Source organism: Heterodontus francisci, chromosome 33 (genome assembly GCF_036365525.1).
Source record: "Heterodontus francisci isolate sHetFra1 chromosome 33, sHetFra1.hap1, whole genome shotgun sequence".
Taxonomy (NCBI): domain Eukaryota; kingdom Metazoa; phylum Chordata; class Chondrichthyes; order Heterodontiformes; family Heterodontidae; genus Heterodontus; species Heterodontus francisci.
Window position 1 is genome coordinate 53,324,285 of NC_090403.1, and position 26,364 is coordinate 53,350,648.

General features: G+C 41.1%; 1 protein-coding gene and 1 long non-coding RNA gene across 3 annotated transcripts in view; one reads left to right on the forward strand and one right to left on the reverse strand.

Annotated features, from left to right (window-relative positions):
* npepps (aminopeptidase puromycin sensitive) overlaps positions 1-26,364 on the forward strand; it is a 225,265-nt gene that overhangs the window by 29,154 nt on the left and 169,747 nt on the right. The window lies entirely within an intron of this gene.
* The window catches only part of LOC137348214 (uncharacterized), a 38,929-nt gene continuing 33,115 nt past the window's right edge, over positions 20,551-26,364 (reverse strand). For both annotated transcript variants that reach the window (XR_010969098.1, XR_010969099.1), the window contains exon 3: positions 20,551-23,586. This is a non-coding gene — a long non-coding RNA (uncharacterized lncRNA). The remainder of the gene's footprint in view (positions 23,587-26,364) is intronic.

Sequence of the window (26,364 nt, forward strand, 5' to 3'; positions counted from 1 at the left end):
TAGTTACTTAAACTTCTAAGGAGAGCTGATGTGGATTTGTAAAAGGTATATTAAAGGAAATGTGGCAACTTGGATAGGAAGTTGGTTAAGGGCAGAGAGCAGAGTGATGGTTAATGGACATTCAGAATGGAGGGATGTAAATAGTGGCGTCTGTCAGGAATCGGGGTTGAGACCATTACTTGAGCACTGGAGCACAGTACTGCACCAAAGATTGTAGACATTTACAGAAAAGGGAACGTGGTTAACTGTGGAAAGATTTAGACTTCAGGAGATGTGGAAAGTTTAGTAGATTAGTAAGTTATATTTAAGATGAAATTTAATGCAGAGGAATGGAAGGTGCTACATTTTTGGAGGTAAAAAAGAAAAAACACAGTAAATAGTAAGACCTGAGTTGGAGCAGAGAATGTTTAGCTTTCAGAAATGTAAATCTTTAAAACTGGGAGGAAAGGTTGACAAGGCTGTCAAGAAAATCTATAGCAAGCAGCCTGCATCTGATATAAAAACAGAACTGCTGGAAATACTTGGGTTTGGCATCTGAGGTTTTATACATGTGGTATTGAGTATAAAAGCAAAGAGGTAATTCTAAATAGAAATCATTGGTTAAGTTTCAGATGGAATATTTTGTCCAGTTTTGGGCACTCTACTTTCAGAAGGATGTCAAAACTTTGGAGAGGATGCAGATGAGATTCACTAAGATGATACCAAGGATGAGGGGCTTTAGTTATAAGAAACCATAGAAACTATGAACTTTTCATCAGAATAGATAAAAGTTAAGAGGAGTTCTGCTATTGATGCAAATATGCAAAAATTATTTCCATGAGTCAGTAACTCGGGATCTAAAGTTAAGATCAACAAAAGGCAGAAAGGAGTGTTTGGAGAATATTTTCATTTTTTGCAGTTATTGGGTTATTGAATGCTGTTCCAGAAACTCTTGGAAGCAGCATCTATAATACCTTCTAGAAAGGAAATAGATAAAATATTTGAAGAAGCAATAAGGGTAGGACTAAAAGCCACGGGAATTGGATGAGATGGGTATCTCTTTCAGAGAGCCAGCACAAGGCTGAATGACTATCTCCTATACTGTAAAACTGTGGAATTTACTTTGGATGTAAAATTCAGCATACATGGGCAAATATAAACTATATGTAACTGGAACTTGTACAGGGAAATTTTCTGAAGTACTGATCTGGGATAAATTGGAAATAACCATTAGCAGCTCAAGGGACTTTGGTCGATTGTGTTTTGCTCTGGTATCTATCTTTACTGTGCCTTTGTCTTTAAAAGCTTTGAAGCAAAGTTTTAAAAAAAAAACAATCAGATTTTTTTGAAGTGTAACTTTGTCAGTTCATTTACATTATATACAATTTTATTTAATATGCATCAGGTGGTGATTGTTTAGGTTGCAACTTCCAAATGCAGACTTTTTATAATTTTCACAAAATTGCAGATTGATTTGGATAAAGAAGGCCTTTTGGCTCAATTATTCTCATCCTTCCAGAGCACTAACACCACAGTTCTCCAATTACAACTTTTAACATCCACCTGAATAGGCAAACAGGACCCCAGTTTAACATCATTTGGAGCATCTCTGGCAATCCTGCAGTCTTTCAATGTTAGTCTGGAATGTCAGCCTGGATCTTGTATTCAGATTCAAGTTTAGTTTAGTTGAGTTTAGAGATACAGCACTGAAACAGGCCCTTCGGCCCACCGAGTCTGTGCCGACCATCAACCACCCATTTATACTAATGCTACACTAATCCCATATTCCTACCACATCCCCACCTGTCCCTATATTTCCCTACCACCTACCAACACTAGGGGCAATTGCTAATGGCCAATTTATCTATCAACCTGCAAGTCTTTGGCATGTGGGAGGAAACCGGAGCACCCGGAGGAAACCCACGCAAACACAGGGAGAACTTGCAAACTCCACACAGGCAGTACCCAGAATTGAACCCGGGTCACTCGAGCTGTGAGGCTGTGGTGCTAACCGCTGCGCCACTGTGCCGCCCAAGTGTTGGGGTTAGGTTGTACAACCTTATGACCCACAGATTAAAGTGTCACTGTGCCAAGCTGATGCTTGTAGCACAATTTGACCAACTTGATCAAATTTTTTGAAGAAGTAATAAGGAAGATAGATGAGGGTAATGCAGTTGATGTAGTCTGCATGTATTTTAGCAAGGCTTTTGACAAGGTCCCACATGGCAGACTGGTTAAAAAAAAAAATCCCATGGAATCCAGGGAAATGCAGCAAGGTGAATACAAAATTGGCTCAGTGGCAGGAAACAAAGGGTAACTGTTGACAGCAGTTTTAGCAACTGGAGGGCTGTTTCCAGTGGCGTTCTTTAGGGCTCAGTACTGGGTCCCCTGCTTATTAACAATTTGGACGTAAATGTAGGGGGCATGATCAAGAAGTTTACAGGCGGCACAAAGATTGACCATGTGGTAGATAGCGAGGAGGATAGCTGTAGGCTGCAGGAAGATATTGATGGTCAGATGGGCAGAAAAGTGGCAAATGGAATTCAACTTGGAGAAATGTGAGGTAATACATTTGCGAGGTCGAACAAGGCAAAAGAATACACGATTAATGGAAAAATACTGAAGTGTCGAGGAAGTAAGGGACGTTGGAGTGAATGTCCACAGATGCCTGAAGGTAGCAGGACAGGTCGATAAGGTGGTTAAGAAGGCAAATGGAATCCTTTCTTGTATTAGGCGAGGTATAGAATACAAGAGCAGGGAGGTTATGTTGGAACTGTATAACTCATTGGTTAGGCCACAACTTGAATACACTGTGCAGTCCTGGTCACCTCATTACAGAAAGGATGTAATTGCACTAGAGAGGGTAAAGAGAAGATTTACGAGGATGTTGCCGGGATTGGAAAAATGCAGCTGTGAGAAAAGATTGGATAGGCTGGGGTTGTTCTCCTTGGAACAGAGAAGGCTGAGGGGAGATATGATTGAAATGTACAAAATTTTGAGGGGTTTGTATAGAGTGGAGGTGAAGGGTTTATTCACCTTAGCAGAGGGGTCAGTGACAAGAGGGCATAAATTTAAAGTGATTGGTAGAAAAATTAGAGGGGGGATGAGTAAAATCCTTTTCACCCAGAGGGTGGTGGGCATCTGGAACTCACTGCCTGAAAGGGTAGTTGAGGCAGAGACCCTCAACTCATTCAAAAGGAGTCTGGATATGCACCTCAAGTGCCGTAATCTGCAGAGCTACGAACCAAATGTTGGAAGGTGGGATTAGAATAGGTGGATCGTTTATCGGCTGGAACAGACATGATGGGCCAAGTGGCCTCTTTCTGTGCCTTAAACTTTCTATTACTCTATGATTTGCACTATGTAGCTTGGCTTTATCAGAATCTCAAGATGTTCTGTACTAACTGATTAAAGAATGAAGTTCCCATTTATTGAATTTATTTTTGATGTGGGTAAATCAATATAAAATCAAGACTCTGCAGGGACAAGAACCCAAAACTTCTGAACAATGGCTGAGTCACTCACTAGAAGACCAATATATTGTAAATGGTACAACAGAACCAAATAATTATAATGTGCAAATAGAGGTTTCTGTAGTTGGTTCCTCCTTTAAAGCCTCTAAAGTTATAATTAGAAATAAACATTACAATGCAATGGGTGAAATAAGTGGTCCAGAATAGAGAGGCAGTCAACCAGTTTATCTACAGGGTAATGATTACAGGGGTGATTATAAAGCTGCAATCTGGCAGAGAACTGCAGATGGTGTTTAAACCCTCGGAGCTAAACTCAGGTAGTGTACAATGGTAATCTGAGCACTTGGTTTGAAGTAAAAACTTGGTTTGAAGCATAGCTTTGCAGCCTCTGCTGTGGTATCTTATAGCAGATTTTGGTTTTCATTTCATGACAGGAGGATTATTCTGGTCAAACTCTTTAATAGTATCTGCTGTTGAAGATACTGAATTGTCTTGTGATCAGTATCCTTAATGTGTAATGCTAATGTACAAGGATTAATGGCAGTGCCATTACTGCAGACCTATTGAGAAATAATCTCCTGTTGCTACCAAGGGCATTTTGTCATATATAAATACACACAGCATTTTGCAGTAATTGCTATTCATTTTGTTTAAAGTTGTGAATGTGAAGTATTGTGCTTCGGTTTTGGGAAGGTGGATGTGGTGTTACAGATATTTTATTCAAAGCAAGAAAGGTGATGCAGATTATGCAGCAGTTTCAGGAATTGCTGTTAATCCACCAGAATTTGTTCATCTTTTCAGCAGTTTTCCCTTTGGAAATTTTGTTTCTGGAACAACCTTTGGTAAACTGGTAGAGTTGCTACAATATTGATGTGCAGCCACCAGCTGGAAAGTATTCATCTGGCGGGAGAGACACAGTACCGTATTTGGTCACGATCTTTTGAGGTTCATGGAATTTACAAGTTGGCAAGATTGATGCATCATATAAAAATTGAAGAACTCTCATAATTCTCAGATTGCATTGAGTTTACTCACAAAAGTCAAGATATGCAAGGATTCTTGAAAAGACATTCTGCATAAGCCAATTTGAGGGGTAACTATGGAAGCAAGAATAGTGGAATTTGAGAAACTTCTACATCATTTCACACACAAGTATACCTCAAAGAACCTGCTTTAGCCTAATTTAATTAGAAAATGAAAATCACTGCCACGTATGTACAAAACAAAACTAAACTAATCGAGCAGCCAAAGAACAATATAAAAGGAGTATACTAATAAGAAAAGGCATGCCTTGGCATCCCTTGGCAATCAAGGGAGGATTTTAAGGGTTAATCCCTCTAAAGTCTGGTTTTTGTTTGGTTTACATTTAGCAACTAATTGAAATTGCTGTTTAAGTTGAGAGGTAAGTTAGGTTTCTTCTAGTTTTAAACAGGAATATACAAGCTCTGAGTAGCTGTAGCTAGTTAATTAGGTAGGTAGCTAGCTGAAACTGGTTTCTGAGCTCTAGCAGAGCTGTCACTACATTGTTTTCAGAGTATAAATTCAGGGGACTTTCAGCGCTGCCTGTCTGCATTGAGTACTGCTAGAGAGCACAGAGTGTGAAGAAGGGAGTTTGATAAGGGGAGGAGCTATGAATTAATTAAGAAAAAATTTGTCTACACTGAGAGCTACTTTGAGTGCACAGTGTAAAGTGGGAGTTTGGCGCGTGAGGGAGGGACTCCTTTCTTTTTCGACCTTTTTTTCAGCCTCTAGTAGCTGCCTCTTTCTTTGGTACAGGGGAAGATGCTGATTGGTGAGTAACTGGGAAGTTATTCTACTTCTAATTGTAATAAATAGATTTTAAACTTACGATATGACGGGTCAGCTCGGCCAAGTGGAATGTGCATCCTGCGGTATGTGGGAAGTCGTGGACGCAGCACGTGCCCTAGATGAACACATTTGCAGGAAGTGTCACCTGCTTCAGAAGCTTGCGCTCCGGGTTTCGGAACTCGAGCGGCAGCTGGAGTCACTGTTGTGCATCTGCTAGGCAAGGATGGATAGCATGTGTAGGGAGGTGGTTACACCGCAGGTAGGAGCATGCAGGCAGAGGGGGAATGGGTGACTGCTAGGCAGTCCAAGACAACCAGGCAAGCTGTGCAGGAGTCCCCTGAGTCTATCTTGCTTGCTAATCGGTTTTCCATTTTGGATACTGGTGAGGGTGATGGTTCCTCAGGGGAGTGCAGCCAGAGCACAGTCCATGGCATCACAGGTGGCTCAGCTGCACAGGAGGGGAGGAAGATGAGTGGAAAAGCAATAGTGATTCGATAGTCAGGGAATCAGACAGGAGTTTCTCCGGCAGTAAACGTGACTCCAGGATGGTATGTTCCTCCCTGGTGCTAGGGTCAAGGATGTCGAGGAGTGGCTGCAGGTCATCCTTCTGGGGAGGGTGAACAGCCAGAGGTCGTGGTCCAAGGTATGACATAGGTAGGAAGAGGGATAAGGTCCTAAAAGCAGATTTTCGGGAGTTAGGAAGGGAATTAAAAAGCAACACCTCAAAAGCGGTAATCTCAAGGTTACTTCCAGTGCCACGTGCTAGTGAGCATAGGAATAGGAGGATTGATTGATTGATTACATGGCTGGAGAATTGGTGTAGGAAGGAGGACATCAGATTTCTGAGGCTTTGGGACTGGTTCTGGAGCAGGTGGGACCTGTTTAAGATGGACGGGCTGCACCTTCACAGGACCGGAACAAATATCCTCGCAGGGGGATTTGCTAGTGTGTCTGGGGAGGGTTTATGCTAGCTTGTCAGGGGGATGGGAACCTGAGGGGTAGCTCAAATTGGAAGGAGGTAAAGCTGGAAACAGGAGGTAGAAAAGTAGCAAGCAACATTAGAAGGCAGGTGAAACAAAGGCAAGCATCAACTAGGCTTAGAATGCAGAATAATGTCAAGAAGACAAGGTTAAGGGCGCTCTACCTGAATGCACGCAGTATTCGCAACAAAGTAGATGCTTTAAAGGCACAAGTAGAGTTAAATGGCTATGATCTAATTGCCATTATGGAACTGTGGCTACAGGGTGACCAAGACTGGGAACTGAATATTCAAGGATATTCAACATTTAGGAAGGACGGGCAAAAAGGAAAAGGAGCATGTGTTGCGCTGATGAGGTGTGGGATCAGTACATTAGTAAGGGAGGATCTCAGATCGAAAGAACAAAATGTGGAATCTGTTTGGGTGGAGCTAAGAAACAGCAAGAGGCAACAAACGTTGGTAGGAGCTGTTTATCGGCCACCAAACTGTAGTAGTAGTGTGGGGCATGGTATTAATCAGGAGATTAGAGAAGCAGGTAGCATGGGTAATACAGAGATCATAGGTGACTTCAATCTGTGCATAGACTGGGTAAACCTAATGAGCACTAATGTTGTGGAGGACAAGTTTCTGGAGTGTTAGGGATGGTTTTCTAGAGCAGTATTAGAATTAGAACATTACAGCGCAGTACAGGCCCTTCGGCCCTCGATGTTGCGCCGACCTGTGAAACCATCTGACCTACACTATTCCATTTTCATCCATATGTCTATCCAATGACCACTTAAATGCCCTTAAAGTTGGCGAGTCTATTACTGTTGCAGGCAGGGCGTTCCACGCCCCTACTACTCTCAGTAAAGAAACTACCTCTGACATCTGTCCTATATCTATCACCCCTCAACTTAAAGCTATGTCCCCTCGTGTTTGCCATCACCATCCGAGGAAAAAGACTCTCACTATCCATCCTATCTAACCCTCTGATTATCTTATATGTCTCTATTAAGTCACCTCTCCTCCTCCTTCTCTCCAACGAAAACAACCTCAAGTCCCTCAGCCTTTCCTTGTAAGACCTTCCCTCCATACCAGGCAACATCCTAGTAAATCTCCTCTGCACCCTTTCCAAAGCTTCCACATCCTTCCTATAATGCGGTACTGCACGCAATACTCCAGGTGCGGCCTCACCAGAGTTTTGTTCAGCTGCAGCATGACCTCGTGGCTCCGAAACTCGATCCCCCTACTAATAAAAGCTAACGCACCATATGCCTTCTTAACAGCCCTATTAACCTGGGTAGCAACTTTCAGGGATTTATGTACCTGGACACCAAGATCTCTCTGTTCATCTACACTACCAAGAATCTTCCCATTAGCCCAGTACTCTGCATTCATGTTACTCCTTCCAAAGTGAATCACCTCACACTTTTCCGCATTAAACTCCATTTGCCATCTCTCACCCCAGCTCTGCAGCCTATCTATGTCCCTCTGTAACCTACAACATCCTTCGGCACCATCCACAACTCCACCGACCTTCGTGTCATCCGTAAATTTACTAACCCACCCTTCTCCACCCTCTTCTAGGTCATTTATAAAAATGACAAACAGCAGTGGCCCCAAAACAGATCCTTGTGGTACACCACTAGTAACTAAACTCCAGGATGAACATTTACCATCAACCACCACCCTCTGTCTTCTTTCAGCTAGCCAATTTCTGATCCAAAGCTCTAAATCACCTTCAACCCCATACTTCCGTATTTTCTGCAATAGCCTACCGTGGGGAACCTTATCAAACGCCTTACTGAAATCCATATACACCACACCCACTGCTTTACCCTCATCCACCTGTTTGGTCACCTTCTCGAAAAATTCAATAAGGTTTGTGAGGCACGACCTACCCTTCACAAAAGTATGATGAGGAACTGACTAGAGAACAGGCTATTTTAGATCTAGTATTATGTAATGAGAAAGGGCTAATTAATCTTGTTGTAAAAGAACCTTTAGGGATGAGTGACCATAATATGATAGAATTTTACATTATATTTGAAAGTGAGGTAGTTTAATTTGAAGCCAGGGTGTTGAATTTGAACAAAGCAAATTATGAAGGTTTGAGGGGCAAATTGACTGAGGTGGATTGGGGAACTACATTAAAAGGCATGACAGTACATAAGCAATAGATAGCCTTCAAAGAATTATTACATAGTTTACAGCAACTGTACATTCCTTCAAGGCACAAAAATCCTAAAAGTAAAGGTATTCAACCGTGGCTAGCAAAGGAAATTAAGGATTGTATAAGATTAAAAGGAAAGGCCTATAAAGTTGCCAGAAATAGTAGTAAACCTGAGGATTGGGAGGATTTTAGAATACAGCAAAGGAGGACCAAGAAAACTGATAAAAAAAGGGAGGATAGAATATGAATGTAAACTAGCCAAAAACATAAAATGGACTGTAAAAGCTTCTATAGGTACTTAAAAAGGAAACATTTGGCTCAGACAAATGTGGGTCCATTACAGGCAGAGTCGGGAGAATTTATAATGGGGAATAGAGAAATGGCAGGGAAGCTAAATGATTACTTGGTGTCTGTCTTCACTGAGGAAGATAGAAGAAATCTCCCAGAATTAGAGATCCAAGGGATTAGGGAGAATGAGGAATTGAAGGAAATTAGTATTAGTAAGAAGGTTATATTGGAGAAATTAATGGGGCTGAAGCTTGATAAGTCCCTGGGACCTGATACTCTACATCCCAGAGTATTGCTGAAAATAGAGACATGTTTTTGAAACTTTTCGTCTTGCACTCATCAGGACAATCCACAAGAATACCTATGTAAGGGAAAACAACAACTTTATACTGTATGAGAAGAGAGTTCTGATTGGTTGGCAAGTGAACTCTGCACAGGGCCCTGTGTATCTTGCCCGTTGCAAACCGCGGCACGGTACCGGCCATACCCAACCAGCCCGTACTTGCAAAACTCAAAACACAGTGTCCAACATTAGATGTGATTCCGCGATTGGACAGCATTTGCTAAATAATCCTCAGTGTGCTAAGAATTACGCTGGCAACCAATTTAAGGTTGTCAGTAGGACTCACAGTGTGGCGCATTTGCGTGTATTGGAAGCTACATATCTTAATACAGAGGGCCCTGTTCGTTGAAGACAGAAAGAACATGTACAAACATTGCTAAACAAAATAAGTGACAGCCATTCATTGGTTCATTCCTCAAGGCAGTGCCTTGACCAATCAGAGTCTAGCTGTCTGGTTTAACTTTCAAACAAAGCTTGGCAGTTAACTCAGTCACTGTAAACTGGTGCATTCTCCATGGCAACACCTCTACCAATCTTGCCAACCAATCAGCACTCTCATCTCATACAGTATAAAGTTGTTGTTTTCATTTACATTGGTATTCTTGCGTATTGTCCTGCTGAGTGCAAGATGAAAAGCTTCGACAACATGTCTCCATTTTCAGCAGTACTCAAGTTCTGTACTACCAAACAACTGTTTACATCCCAGAGTGTTGAAAGAGGTGGCCATGGAGATAGTGGATGCGTTGGTGATCATCTTCCAAAATTCTATAGATTCTGGAACGGTTCCTGCAGATTGGAAGGTAGCAAATTTCACCCTGCTATTTAAGAAGGGAGGGAGAGAAAACAGGGAACTACAGACCTGTTAGCCTTACATCAGTAGTAGGGAAAATGCTCAAATCTGTTCTAAAGGATGTGATAAATGGATACTTGGATAATAATCTGGGCATAGTCAACATGGATTTATGAATGGGAAATCATGTTTGATGCACCTGTTGGGGTTTTTTGAGGATGTTGCTAACAGAATTGATAAAGGTGGACATAGTATACTTGGATTTTCAGAAGGCTTTTGATAAAGTCCCTCACAAGAGGTTGGTTAGTAAAATTAAAGCACATGGTATAGGAGGTAATATACTGGCATAGGTTAAGGATTGGTTAACAGGTGGAAAGCAGAGAGTAGGAATAAATGGGTCATTCTCGCATTAGCAGGCTGTGACTAGTGGGGTGCTACAGGATCAGTACTTGGGGGCCCCAGCTGTTCACAATATATGTTGGTGATTTGGATATGGGGACCATATGTAGTATTTCCAAGTTCGCAGATGACACAAAACTTGGTGGGTTCAAGGGGATTTGGACAGACTTCGTCAGTGGGCAAGAATGTGGCAGGTGGAATATAATGTGGAAAAATATGAGATTATCCACTTTGGTAGGGGGAATAGATGTGCAGAGTATTTCTTAAATTGTAAGAGATTGGAAAGTGTAGATGTACAAAGGAACCTGGGTGTCCTCGTCAATAAGTCACTGAAAGCTAACATGCAGGTGCAGCAAGCATTTAAGAAGGCTAATGGTATGTTGGCCTTTATTGCAGGAGAATTTGAGTATAGGAGTAGTGATGTCTTGCTTCAATTGTATAGAACCTTGGTTAGACCGCACCTGGCGTACTCTGCAGTTTTGGTCCCCTGACCGTAGGAAGGATATTGTTGCCATAGAGGGAGTGCAACGAAGGTTCACCAGACTTGTTCCTGGGATGGCGGGACTGTCCTGTGAAGAGTGATTGTGGAGACTGGGCCTGTATTCTCTAGAGTTTCGAAGAATGAAAGGTGATCTCATTGAAACCTACAAAATACTTAAAGGGATAGACAGGGTAGATGCAGGCAAGATGTTTCCCCTGGTTGGGGAGTCTAGAACCAGGGGACACAACTTCAAAATAAGGGTGAAGCCACTTGGGACTGAGGTGAGGAGAAATTTCATTACTCAGAGGGTTGTGAATCATTGGAATTCTCTACCCCAGAGGACTGTGGAAGCTCAGTCATTGAGTATGTTTAAAGTAGAGATTGACAGATATCTAAATACCAATGACACAAAAGGATATGGGAATAGTGTGGGGAAAAAGGCATTGAAGTGGATGATCAGGCATGATCATATTGAATGGCGGAGAAGGCTCGTTGGGCTGACTGGCCTAGTCCTGCTCCTATGTTCCTACTCAGACTATGATATTGTAAATTTTATTTTAACCTAGTTGCAGGCATATGTTGGCCTGGGACCTGAAAGTTGGTGATCTGATAGTCCAGTTATTAAAGATGAATTGTGCTATGTACATATTTTGAGTCAGTCTCATAGCTTGGAGAGGAAGTTCAGTTTGAGAGTTCTTGTTCTTGCTATAAATGAAATTTGGTAGAGTATTTTTTTAAGCTAAATACTTGCCGATTGTGTATAGAATGTTAGATGTGTGTAGGAATTGTAGGTTCTGGGTGATCTGTAGTTGAAGCCAGTAGTCAGCCTGAAGATCAGATGTATTTCTATATCTATTCTCTCCTTCCACTTTCTAAGCTCTGCATTTATTTTGCTGTAGTTGATCTTGCACCTGGGTAAATGCCCAAATTGGTGAATGGCAGACAAAGCATATAGGAGGAATATCGAGGGGTGGTTGGTGTACAAACAAGTTGTTCAGTTATAATTTATATTTTTCTGCTGCATGTCCTCCTCTTTGAATATTGGTCTGTCTCTCGGTCATCAAGGGGTACCAAATCTTAACTGGCGGAGGTTCATTCATCCTATGGCTACTTATTGTCGATTATATTTGTATAGAAGGAAGATTTATTGATTTTTTTTTTCTCAAACCGCCATCGGCATGAGTTTGTCAAAGAAGAAAGGTACATTCGGTCAAACAAAATTAATTTTTGTTATAGAGGGAGAGAACCACTTGAGTTCAGCTTGCAGCTCAAATAAGGCTCAAACAGAGAGTGATTATCTCAGGTGTTGAATTTTATGTAAGCTGTGGGGAATGAAATTTCTCCATTCATTAATTGTAGTGAAAAGCAAGTATAAAGCTCTTTTCCTCACCTTACACTCCTGTTATTTGTTTTACTAAAATTGAATTTTAGGGAACTTCACCTAGCTTTATTTTATGCCCTACCGTTGTGGCTCTTGGATCATTGTATAGGACCTTCATATTTTGTGGTGTGTGTGGGAACAATCGGTGCAACAGAGAAGGAACTGAACAACTGATGACTAATATTTACAAATATTCGTGACAGTATGTCAGAAGTCATTAGATATTCCATAGAAGGAGCTTGATCAATTTTGGTATTACTTATTGGTAATGTTGGTTTTCTTGCAGTTGGTCCTAATCAAAGCAGTCCTATCAATATTACCAACTTCAAATCTCCAGGTCACTCTGAACCACTCTTTATGAATGAAACGCTTGGGACTGGTTCTTGAGGGAACCTATGTCCAGAGCACACTACCTCCTCTGGCTGGAAGCTTCTGGAACTTGAGGGTAAGAAGCAAAATATACCCCAAAATGGGTGTTTGCTGTCTCTAAATTATATTTGTACTGTCCATTTGGTTGAAGAGTCAAGATTTTATGAGACAAGGTCACAGTTTAGTTTTTGATGGATTGTAAGGGCTACCAGAACTCGGTATTGAAGCATACTATGTGTTGGGTGTGTTTAGTTAAATCAGGAGTCTAAACTACAGCTATTAGTAGTTCTTGAATCCTGGCAATCTGACCCACTTTGCTTAGACAACTCGTTTTTGTTTGCATTTTCATTTCTTACTCGTTTTGTCCTGTTCAGATATTGAGAACGTAAATGTTTGGGAAGGTCTGCTCTTTGTGCTTTATGGGTTGCTATGTCCTATATCAAAACACCAGAACCTGTTGATATTCACAGCTTAAGATATGTGCAAGTTAACGAGCATTAGTTTAAACTTGCAAAGTATAGAACTCTAGAGTTCAGCAGGAAGCCATTCATATCATTGTGCTTTTCCTGGCTCGCTGGAAGAGCGACGACATAGTCTCAACTCCATGCTCTTTCCCCATAGCCCTGCAAATTTTCTTTCTTCACACAGCATAAAGAAGTAGGGGCAGGAGAAGCCTATATGGCCCCTTGCTTCACCATTCGATAAGATCATGGTTGAGCTTTGATCTCCATTCCACTTTCCTGCCCAATCCCTATATTGCTTGATTTACCCTAGAGGCCAAAGATGTATCTATCTTAGCCTTGAATGTACTCAACAACTGAACATCCAGAGCCCTTTGGGATAGAGAATTCCAAAGATTTATAATTGAGTGAAGAAATTCTTCCTCATCTTGTTCTTAAATGATCGATCCGTTATCCTGATGCTATGTCCCCCAGTTCTAGACTCTGCAGCCGGGGTAAACAACCTCTCGGCATCTACCTTGCCAAGCCCTCTCAGTATCCTCTTATGTTTCAGTGAGATCACCTCTCATTCTTCTTTCTTTTTGAGAGTCTAGGCCCAATCTACTCGACCTCTCGTCAGAGGACAGCCCCCTCATGTCAGGAATTAATCTAATGAACCTTCACCAAACCGCCTCCTAGACAGTATATCCTTCCTTTGATAAGGAGACCAAAACCATATACAGTACTCCAGGTATTGACTCACCTATATGTTTGTGGCAAGAATTCCTTACTCTTGTATTCCAGCCCTCTTGCAATAAAGGCTATGTCATTTGCCTTTCTAATTGCTTGCTGTACCTGCATGCTAATTTTGTGTTTGTTGTATGAGGACACCCAAATCTCTCTCAACATTAACATTAAAAATTTCTCTCCATTTCAAAAATTATACTTTTCTATTAATGAAGTGAATAACCTCACATCTCTTATACTGAATCTGTCACCTGATTTCCCACTCACTTAACCTGTATCTATCCCTTTGTAGAATCTTTGTGTCCTCCACACAGCTTACTATTCCATCTAGCTTTATATTGTCAGCAAACATCGATATATTACTCTTGGTACCTTTGTATAAGTCATTAATGTGGATTGTGCATAGCTGAGGTCCTAGCACTGAACAACAAAGAACAGTACAGCACAGGAACAGGCCATTTGGCCCTCCAAGCCTGCGCCGATCTTGATGCCTGCCTAAACTAAAACCTTCTGCACTTCCGGGGACCGTATCCCTCTATTCCCATCCTATTCATGTATTTGTCAAGATGCCTCTTAAGCGTCATTATCGTACCTGTTTCCACCACCTCCCCCGGCAGCAAGTTCCAGGCACTCACCACCCTCTGTGTAAAGAACTTGCCTCGCACATCCCCTCTATGCCCCTCTCACCTTAAACCTATGTCCCCTAGTAACTGACTCTTCCACCCTGGGAAAAAGCTTCTGACTATCCACTCTGTCCATGCCGCTGATAACTTTGTAAACCTCTATCATGTCACCCCTCCACCTCCGTCGTTCCAGTGAAAACACTGAACCTGGCATTTACAGCCTGCTTAAGTAGAGATCCAGTTCCCTTTTAAAAGTTAGTATTAAATGCACCAAATTAATACATGGACACAGAAAGTTTGGACACACAGTTTAGAGTTCCTGAGGGCTACCCAGTGTGTAAGGCACAAACACTGGGTTCCACAAAGTTCTGTGATTTGAGTACATTTGCTTTTTTTTTTACATCAATTGGTTTTCATGATTGCTTTGCAAATATGTATTTGAAAATAATAGTTCTAAGCACGGGTCACAACCCTTGCCAACTGAGCATGGTGAGCTTATTGCTCAAGTGATTGGCAGATTTAGGTTCTCCTCAGGCTCCGTAACCAGGTGATTTGACTGGTTTAGAGCGACTGCCCAGTTTTTAAAATGCATTAGGTCATCAACACTACCCAAGCATCCTCTGGAGAATCACTCTTTACTGCATTAATTTTCTCTGTCCCCAAAACATTCTCCCCATCCTGTCCTGATGGCACTGACCGTTACTATATATAGTTCCGTGGGTTCTGGTTGTCCTCCAATGCCTAGCTGAACTGGCAATTCTTTGTATCTGAGCCGAGAAGTGAGTGCCAACAGGCTAATTGACGGCGGGTGATTTCACAGATGAATCTAATCCAGTCCTTGCCTCACAACAACAGCTTGTGTAGGCACTTCACAGGTGCATTATAAAACAAAATAAAGCACCGAGCCACAACAGGAGACATTTGGGCAGATGACCAAAAGCTTGGTTAAACAGGTAGGTTTTGAGGAGTATCTTAAAGGAAGAAAGAGAGGCAGAGAGTTTTAGGGAATGCCAGAGGGATTCTCTGGTAATCCCAGAGGAAATACCAGAGTTTAGGGCCTTGGCAGCTGAAGACACAGCCACCAATAGTGGAGAATTTAGAGGAGTGCAGATATCTGAGTTGGCGGGCTGGAGGAGATTACAGGCGTAGGCAGGGACGAGGCCATGGAGGGATTTGAAAACAAGTTTGAAAATTTTTAAATAGAGGTGTTGCTTAACAGGAAGCCAATGTAGGTCAGTAATACACACTGGATGTCTAATTCTGTAGAAAATGTTCTGCTGTACAGCTCTAGGATCATTTTTTATAATAAATGGCATTTGGTCTTTGTATACCAGCATTCCAGAAGAGACTTGCAATTGCTGGTTTGTTTCTGATTGTAGATTCCTGCTCTGTTTTTTTTATTTAAATATCATAAAAGGCAGAGAAAGCATGGAAGTGCAGCCCAGTGGATTACAAGAAAGCCACTGAGTGAGGTGACCTGAAAAGCAACTTCAGAGTGGCACCAGTGCAGCTGTTTCTTTTAAAATCCCATTTATTTATCTGCTTCCTCCACTCTTCAGTGTTCCATTGTAGCTCCCTGCCTGTTTCCTGTTTCTTGAGGTTGACATTGGTCAGTGGTGCTCACAGCAGAGAATGTTGCGACTCATGGGGAGGTGGGGCAGGCTTGGTGTCCTGTCTCAAAACCTGGATTGCGGGTCTGTTGGAGCTGATAATCTGCCTTTGAAAAACATGCATCGCTGTGATAACGTCACCTTTTGAGCCTAATTTAAAGAGTGGCTTAGCTAATATTGAAGTATTTTGGAGATTTTTAAAAAGATAAAGTTGGAAGGCAAACTTAACTCCACAAAAATGAGACTGCAAGAGCAATTGCTTCAAGTTCAGGGCATTGGACCGCCAATGAGTGATCTAGTGTTTCAGGTATCACTTTATAGAGTAAAAACAAAAAATAATGGAAATACTCAGCAGGTCTGGCAGCATCTGTGGAGAGAGAAATAGAAAGGTTAATGTTTCAGGTCTGTGACCTTTCAATAGGGGTTCTGATGAAAGGTCACAGACCTGAAACATTATCTCTCTTTTTCTCTCTCAATAGATGCTGCCAGACCTGCTGAGTATTTTCAGCATGTTCTGTTTTTATTTCAGATTTCCAGCACCCAGAGTATTTTGCATTTGTATCAGTTTATGGAGTTGCACATTGCAGGAAATAGCAGATAACAGTGTTGTACATTGGTAATGGGAGCTCAATGAGGTATGCTTTGAGAGTTGTGGAACGCTATGACTGAGAAAGGGTTCATGGTAAAACTGGTGCCTGAATTTTCCTGCCTGTTCTACGTAGTTTTGTGGGATTAATTGCTCTTGGACAAAGCAGTTGAATGAGTCGTTAGGTCTTACTGTTATTAAGGGCTTATGAAATCTAAGGCTTTGGAGGAAGCGCTTATAAATAAAAATCATTAAAACAGTACGATTGAGGGCATGTAATCATGTACTTTATTCCATGGACAAGGGCCAAGTGGTACCCTGCAGGAAGGAGAGGTGCTTATGCCTCCTAGTAGCCTGTTGTAATCAGCCTTAATAGGGGAAAGGGAGACATAAACAAAGGAAAAATACTTGGATATTTGTTCAGCTTTTGTATTGTGGACATTATCGGGATTTTCTCAGTCCTCAAAAGTCAGCAATGACATTGAAAGCAAATTTTTACAGTTCACACCACAAGACATTGATATGACTTAGGCTGCTATTTTTCAGTGCCTTGGAATGTCCCATCTGCAACTAGCAAACCCTCAAGAAAGGATTAAGCTCAAGCCTTGTGTATTTGTATGCCAGTCTTCATGTCTAACAATATTCAGGTCCCCTGTGGCTTAAACAGACAGATACAAAGCACGGGTTTCAATGAATGTTGGCAACAGGAGAAAATTCCCTGCCCATGTTGACAAAGATCTGCTGCGTATGAATTTACATGAAATTTTAGCTCTCGTTCTTTGAAAATGCACAATGTGTACTTCCCCCTTTTGGTGTTCTGTGCTTTCTTTCCTGCTGCTCTTCCTGCTTTAAAACATGGTGAAATCTTTTAGTATTTAGAACATTTAATCAGCATGATTGCGAAAAATTGGATCTCTATCACAGCAGTATTTATCTTCAAAAGGTGACCTGTTTGGTGTTTTTTAAGGCTGTTTTGTTATATTCGTTCACAATGTGGGCATCGCATGCATGGCTAGCATTTCTTAACCATCCCTAATTGTCCTTGAGACAACTGAGTGGCTTGCTAGGCCATTTCAGAAGGCAGTTAAGGGTCAATGGCTGGTTTCTTTCCCTAAAAAGCATTAGTGAACCAGATGGGTTTTTACAACACTCCACTAGTTTCATGATCACCATTACTAATACTAACTGTTTAATTCCAAATTTATTTAATTAACTGTATTTAAATTCCCCAGCTGTCTGGTGGGATTCCAACTTTTATCTCTGGATCATTAGTCTAGGCCTCTGGATAACTAGTTCAACAACATAAACACTATGCTGTGGTTGGCATCCTTCCATCTATGAACGATGATGGACATGCAGCAACAATCCATTTAAGTGGGGTGTCTTCTCTTGATGTACCTTTGCTGATGGCTCTGAAGGCCAGTCCTTGAGAGGCACGTTCTGCCACAAGTGCTGCACATGAAGCATGCGAAGTGACGCTGTGAGTTGTTTTTGATGCTGGCACCTGTTGCCAAGCTGCTGTAGTAACTGGTCGTTGTGGTAGTGCACACCAGTCCACAGGACGTCTCGCCATTGCCCTCTTTCGCCAGCTAGCGACTCTCGGGTGCAGTAGTCGACATTTAAGGCCTTCATGTCACGCTAACGAGCATCCTTGAAGCGGAGTTTTGGGCGCCCCGCTGGTCGTCTGGCCCTGGCTACCTTTACCATTTTGAAGGTCCTTGGGTATGCGACCGTCTTCCATCCTGTGGACGCATCAAATTCATCAAAGCCACCTCTGTTTGATTAGTGCCAACACATTTGAGAGCTCTGCATTTGAGAGGACTGCCACATCTGTGATTTTTTTGCTTGCCAGGATATACCCATAATGTGCTGCAGACAGTGAAGATGGAAGTTATTGAGCTGCTTTTCCTGGTAGCTGTAAGTCATCCATGTTTTACAGTCATACAGCAAGATGCTGAGAACACAGGCCTTACAAACCATCAGCTTGGTGTTATCCCATGTGAGATTCGCAAGGCGGCCAAAGGTGGTAGCTGCTTTCCCAATGTGTGTTCGAGCTCTGCATCAAGGGACAGATAGTTTGTCACTGTGGACCCAAGGTAACAGAATTTGCTGACCACTTCCAGTGGGGTCTAATTTAGTGTGAGCAGGGGTGGAGATGCAACACCTTGTCCCATGACTTACTGTGCCTGATATCCTTTCAGAAAGGGTATCCTTTCTGAAGAAATTTGCATAAGATTGAAATGGTGAATTTCTATCTCGTAAGTACATTTTTGCTTTTAGTTAAAACCAACAAGAACACTTGCAAAGACTATACTTGTACAAGAATTTAACTTAATAAATTTCAAAAAAAATTAAAGCTGTATGATCTATAATTTTATATGTATATAATCTGCATGTAAGAAAAACTGGTCAGTCACATTTATTGGCCACATTTAATTATAAGCAAATCTATTCTAGGAAAATGTCTTGCAGCTACTTGACTTATGCAAATTTTAGGCCATATTTTTATTTTAATTTCAGCTTTTAGAATGTAGAGAGAAGCTCCCCAGTAACAGAAAATATCCCAGTAATGCAAAGGTCAAAATAACTGCAGTTGATGATTTAAAATAAACACTTGGGCACACTGATTATAAAGGAAAAAGCCAGACATTTCATCATGGGTTTGACTTGTAGCCTCAAGAGTAGTTAAACTCGTGAAACGTACGTCATGTCTATCTAATCTAGTGAATTTTATTCAAGGACGTCACTAGTATGGTGAATAGTGAAGTGTCTGTAGATGTTGTCTTTATGGATGTCAAAGTCATTTGATAAGGTTCGACACAGGAAATTATTAGCAAAAATTAGAGCACTTAAAATTGGAAGTAACCTTGTGACATGGGTCAGTAATTGTTTGGGAGGCAGGAGATGGAGAGTAGGGATAAATGGATCCTTTTCTGATTTGCAGGATGTGACAAATGATCCTTGGAGAACTGTACTGGGGCCTCAGCTTTCCACCATATATATTGACTGATGAAAGAATACAGTGTTGTATATCCAAGTTTGTAAATGAAGCACAGTAAGTTGTGTTAATGGGAACAGCACATTATGAAGAGACGTAGACTAAGTGAGCGGGCAAGAAATTGTCAGAGTATGATGTGCAGAAGTTTGGATTTAAGTGAAATCGGAAGCTTTTCTGAATGGTGGAAGACTTGGAGCTGGAGAGGAACAAATAGGTTGTGCACAGGTACAAAAGTTTTTTTTTGAAGGCTAATGGAATGTTGGTCTTTATCTCAAGATGATTGGAAAACAAAATTAAGGAAGTGATGCTTCAGTTGTGCAGACCCTTGGTCACACCCCACCTGGCGTACTGCTTTCAGTTTGGGCATTGAACATCAGGAAGGACATATTGGCTGTGGGGATGTGGTGGCAGCTGGTGTAAGCTCAGCGCAAATTCCAGATAGACCAGGACTTAATGAGTTAAATTCGGAAGACAAGCGTACAATCCTGGTTCGCATTCCCTTGAGTTTAGGTAGTTGAGGGGTTATCTAATTGATGTATTTAAAATGATAAAGGGATTTGATAGAGTGGATGCAAATAAACTTCCTTCTCATGGGGGAATGCAGAGCTAAATCTTAAAATTTAAGCCAGACAATTTAGGAGTGAAATCTGGAAACCTTTCAACATGAAAGGTAGTGGAAAATAGAGCTCACTCCCCTAAAAAGCTGTTGATGCTGGGTCAGTTGAAATTTTCAAGACTGAGTTTGATTTTTTGTTAGGTAAGAGTATCAAAGAATATGAAGCCAAAGTGGGTCAATGGAGGTGAGGTACCTCTCAGCATGATCTGGTTGAATGGTGGATCAGGCTTGAGGGGCTGAATGGATTACTCTTTTTTTATTTGTTCCTAAACTGTGATCTCACTCTATATATAATTTCCTGACTAAAATAATAAATTCTGACCTAAGACAGTTTACTTGAACAATAATTTAATTTTGTGGCTGTAAAGACAGCTCCACCTTAATAGATTAATAGGTTGTACAGTACTAACGCATTATGCACTTATAATTTGAAGCAGTTTTATGCTTAAAATTTAAAATAATTTGCATAACATAGCAAAGTGGGAAGTTACTGGTTATAAAATTGAATTAAAAGAATTTGAATTACTCAACTTTGAATTAAATTGCCGCATACTTTTGACCTTTTGGGAAAAAAAACTGACTTATTGTGAGGAACACCATGGATGTTCTGTTACTTCAAATTAGTGATCTAGGTTTACTTTATGCCAATTAATATTTCATGTGCTTTGATGGAAGTTTACCCCCAAGTGCTTTCTTTCTGTAAAACTTGAAGGGAAAGTACAGCTCTCATTTAATTGAGGGAAATGATACTCTGAGATTTCTTTTGGTGCCTATGTGAAAGCATCAAAATTTTACCCAAGTGAGGAGACTAGCTCCTGTGGACTGATTTGAGAATATTGCTGTGCATCTGAGAGGTGCTTGTTAGTAAACAGCGGGTCAGGGCTTGACTTCAGACTGGCACGATTGCCAGTATTTAGTGGCAGAATCCTTAATGCAACATAAATCTAAATCCTCTGGACTGGAAAATCTGCATGCTGCTCCCTCCCACTTTATAGTTTGACTTCCTGATGTCTGACAGCAACAGAGGTTCTTGGGCTAGATTGATATCATACCTCGTGCTGCTGAATCTGCAGCCTTCCCCAGATGCTCCCTCTTGGTGACACCGCCACTGTGGTCTACCAGCAAGTTTGGCCCGCCCAATAGTCCTGAGACTATTTTTGGTAAAATGGGACTGCTTTGAACAAAATGAGCGTTCCCAGATTCCTCTTCCATTTGAGGTTTCTCCAGTGAGCGAAAGGATGGCTGTAAAATGAAATGGTGTGGTGGACATCAATTATGGTGAACGCTGTGGATGCACATTGGCAGGAATGCACGTTCACATTTTTTTTCCACTAGTTTCTCCGGTCTGTGGATGGGTTTTCAGAACTTGGCATCGTTCTAAATGCTGCCATGCTCACTCGATGTTGGGTAAATTTCCACTTGTACTGGCACAGATTCAACTGCTGTTGGACTGCCTCCAATATTGGTATGGTTCCATGTTTAGATTTATTAAGTCACTTTCAGATGATAAAAAGTTGGGCAGTACCTTTCCAAGAGACTTGTTTACTGATCTCTAACAAAATTCTTTGGCTCTTTGGATAAAATGTTTTATGAAAAAGAGTATGAACACATTCTGATCCAGATTAATATTGCCAAAAATGGATTCTTAGCTTATTTCCAGGAAAAACATATTTTTCAACTCCATTCTTCAATTATTTCTCTCCTTTCCTCCCCTCCTATCCTGATGGTGCTGACTCATGCTGGGTAGGAGTTCGAAGGATGTTGACAGTCCTCTGGCACCATGCCTAAGTGTGTATTTTTCGCATAATTCGTGATTTGAGTATAGCAGGCTATTTATCAATTACAACAACTTACATTTAAATACACTTTAACATAGAAAAATGTTCCCAAGTGCTTCACAGGCGTAAAAACTAACAGTAGAAGCTGAGTCAAAGGAGAGAGTTAGAGTGGTGACCAAAAGTGTGGGCAAATAGGTCTTGAGGAGACTTTTAAAGTTGGAGAGACAAATGAGTATGGGGAGGAAATTTCAGTGTGATACCTTGTGTGGATGAAGGCACAACCAAGAATGGTGGGACAAAAGGTGAGGTGAGCATGCACAAGAGCCTGGAGTCAGGAAAATAGGGAGGGTTCATGGTCGGGTGGGGGTCGTGGTGTGGTGCAGGTGTTCATGGCCAAAGGAGGTTATTCAGGAGGGGAAATTTGAAGGTTAAGAATTTTAAGTTCGAAACTGAGGCCCATCCAGTCCTCTCCGCAGTCCACAAATACACCTTTCAGGGAGGGACTACTAGCTACTCAACAGGCCCAGGACCTTTGGCTGATTTATCTTTTTCCATTTCCTTTACCCTCCCCGAGTCCTTGGTTTTTGATGCTGTCTAGTGCTATTACAGCTTAAATCAATCGTAAATAACTCTTATGTGGGGATAGAGGCTGTTGACAATGTATTGTTTCAGCTCAATTTTTCTTGCTCTAATATTCAAGTTCTCAGACTGTAAATATTAGTCAGCTGATTTCTCTATTGTTTCAATGTAGTATCCTGCCCTGTCGTCTTTATCCAATAACTTACAGGGGTTGAATTTTGAATTAGCAATAAAAGAGAATAGATTGTGTTTTAGACATGCACATAGCCAATGAGTTGTCACTGGGGTTCAGTTTATATTGCTGGAGACTGTATGGAGCATGATCCTGGGCTTCTGGATTTGTGTTGGATTTAGACTTTTTCTCCTTATTTCAAAAGTATTTTTAGATTTTAAAGGTTGGTGTTAAGTGGAGAGTGAATCTGATCTGTTGCAGTAGCCGCTTGTGACTTGTTCCTGTGAAGCAAGTAATATTGTTGCACTGCTTGGAATGCACATTATATGAACAGCCAACATGTGTTGTTGGGTTTTGGGGTATAACCGCTGTGTGGTTAATACTAAAGACTGTATGAAGGAATGTTTGTTCAAAAGGGAACGGTTCTCAACATATCTGTATCATTCAAATTATTTGATTTGTGAAGCAGTTGCAAAAATAAAAAAAGCAGGTTACTTATTTAAACCTTACAAACTTAATAAACCGTGTAGCCACTGTGAACATTTGCAGCATGTAATTGGGGAAATTGTTACTCTAAGTCCTGATCTTCACCTTTGTTGTGACCAACTTTAATGATGAGCTGCTTCCTCAATCTTTTTCTTGCACCAAAAAAAAGTTGACTAGCGAAAGGTTGAGAGGGTATATCCCTATGTGTTGAGTTTAAATAGCAACAGTGCAAAGGGGGTTTAATCATGACTTATTTCAGCGAGTAACTTTTTAATCTTTTTTTTGTAAAATATTACTTCTACGAGGAACATTCTGTACTTAATATTGGCCAGCTTCTCCCACTTCCCCAACCCTATTTATTTTCCTGTTCCCTCCAGTCCTTCTCAAAATTTGCATCCACATCCGGCAAAGTGAGGCAGGCAAGTGGTATGGTCAAGACCAGTTTCGGATGGTGTTCTTCCTTCCTGCTCGATTCCTCTTTCACTCTTGAACTATTGGATAATTGCTGTGTTAGGAATAAGAGCATAGGTTAGATTTAATTGGATGAGGTGCAATATAAATTGTAAACTAATTCCCACAAACTGAGCCATTGTTAATTTTGTTTATTGCATTAGTTGCTTTCAGTCTTTTGGGCACAGGAATCTTGAATTTTTACCAGAAACGTAATGATGGCATGTTATCTTTCCTAAAGGACATTAGTAAGCCAGTGGGAGTTCATGATAGTCCTGTAGCTTCATAGTTACTGTTTTTTTGCAGATGCTAGCTTTTTATTTCCAGATTTTTTTTTTAAACTGAATACAAATTTTCAAACTACCCTGGTGAGATTTGAACTTGCGATCTCCAGTCCCATAACAGAATTACTCGACTGCCCTACCCTGAAAAAGCAGACAAAAATTTGACATCCAATCAAAAATTAATGTGGAATTCATTTCAAAGCAAAAGATAGTATGAACAAAAAGTGAATAGAGGTATTGACAGTAAATGGAAACTACCACTGAGAAAAAGTGATATTCATCTTGGACATGATGAGTGGAAATTGTTCCGCCATCTACTGTTCAGCTTGCTGCAGACTGTTAGAGAAATCTCCAAGCCTGTTTATGAAGAAGACACTGAGACTAGGATGCTTTGGTGGAGATTGTTTATTGCTTGTCACAGAACTTCTGCTCTCCAAACAACGCCACCAGCCGGTAATGGCTGGCTCTTTATCTATACACACTTGAATACAATTAACTAATTAACACCCAACACCTGTTCACAATATATTATCTTGAACTACCAGGTATTTATCATCCATGAACAGAATTTCAGACCCGAACAACTGTTCTATAGTGTCGTCTTGTCTTTTCTTTTTGTTTCTGACTTTGGATGAGAATGTATTTATTGATTTTTTTTTGTGAACTTAACAGGAAATTACAATTGTGCGGCTTATCTGTTTGTCAAGAGAGGAAGATCAAATGCTGTGTCACCAGTACTGATTTTGATCTAGGTTTGATCAAAATACACGCTGGCAGCATCAATTGGACAACTCCAATCAATTGAACAGCTCTGCTTTTGAATTGTTGCTGCATTTTTCAAAGTTATGATCCTTCAAAAAGCATAATATTTGAATTTGGAAAATTTATTCCTGATAGTTTTAATTGAACTTCTCAAAGATGTTGTATGTACATGAAAGGGTAGGAGAGGTCATGATTAGCTTAACTAACCACTTGTTGTAGAGCAGTAGTCAACAAAGCAAATGGAACTCTACTTTGTGTTGCCAATTTGATGCCCCAAGGCAATCATGCTGTATTGTGCAGAGGTTAGACTGAATGTGATATTTGGTTCTTGATACCAGTTGGAAATTCCTTCAGCCATTTCCTCAGCAATAGTTCTTTTTTTTTCTTTTGGGCCTCCTTATCTCGAGAGACAATGGATACGCGCCTGGAGGTGGTTTGTGAAGCAGCGCCTGGAGTGGCTATAAAGGCCAATTCTGGAGTGACAGGCTCTTCCACAGGTGCTGCAGAGAAACTTGTTTGTTGGGGCTGTTGCACAGTTGGCTCTCCCCTTGCGCCTCTGTCTTTTTTCCTGCCAACTACTAAGTCTCTTCGACTCGCCACAATTTAGCCCTGTCTTTATGGCTGCCCGCCAGCTCTGGCGAATGCTGGCAACTGACTCCCACGACTTGTGATCAATGTCACACGATTTCATGTCGCGTTTGCAGACGTCTTTATAACGGAGACATGGACGGCCGGTGGGTCTGATACCAGTGGCGAGCTCGCTGTACAATGTGTCTTTGGGGATCCTGCCATCTTCCATGCGGCTCACATGGCCAAGCCATCTCAAGCGCCGCTGACTCAGTAGTGTGTATAAGCTGGGGGTGTTGGCCGCTTCAAGGACTTCTGTGTTGGAGATATAGTCCTGCCACCTGATGCCAAGTATTCTCCGAAGGCAGCGAAGATGGAATGAATTGAGACGTCGCTCTTGGCTGGCATACGTTGTCCAGGCCTCGCTGCCGTAGACCGCCCCTTTCTCTGGAGCACGGAGCTGCATTGCTACCACATTTCCAATAATTGGTCGGTTTTTGAACCATTGTGTGTACGCTACCTCATTTTGTAATTTGTGGAATTGGAAAAACTTCACAGTGCTGTAATGAATAAAGTTGGAAGATTGTGTAGCTTGACTTGATTTCTGGAATCCTCTCTGGCACGGTAAAGACGGGCTGTTCTTAAATAAATTGAACCAGAAGGCAGTGTTTATTCTAATGCCCCATGGCAAGATGGGAGGTAGGTGGGTGAGTTGGACTGAAGATTTTCTCTTTCTGAAACTGAGATTGTGTTGCTCAGTGACATTGGCCTTGCTTGGTGGGTTATTTTGGGTAGTAACTGTCATTGGGGATTGTTTGGAACTGGGCATGTAACTCCACTGAATTAACTAAAATGTTTTCACTGCTTTGGTGAGCTTAAAGTTTGTTTTTAAAAGTTAGTCATTAGAAGGAAAACTATAACAAAGAAATCTCCAAGCCTTAGGCCCAAATGATCCCAGCCCAGATTCTGTTCTTTGTTTCTCCCAGATAGCATTAATTATTGCTGCCGAATAAAAAAGGCTGTCCACAGCTTTAATAACTATGTTGAACCTACCAATAATATGTAATAATTTTAAAGCCAAACACAGCAATAATATATTTAAAGCCAAAACATAAAGAAAAAAATTGCATTTGTATTGCGGCTTTCACAGCTTCAGGATCTCTCATGCATTTCTCAGTCAATAAATTTCTTTTGAGGTGCAGTTACTGTTATAAGAAAAT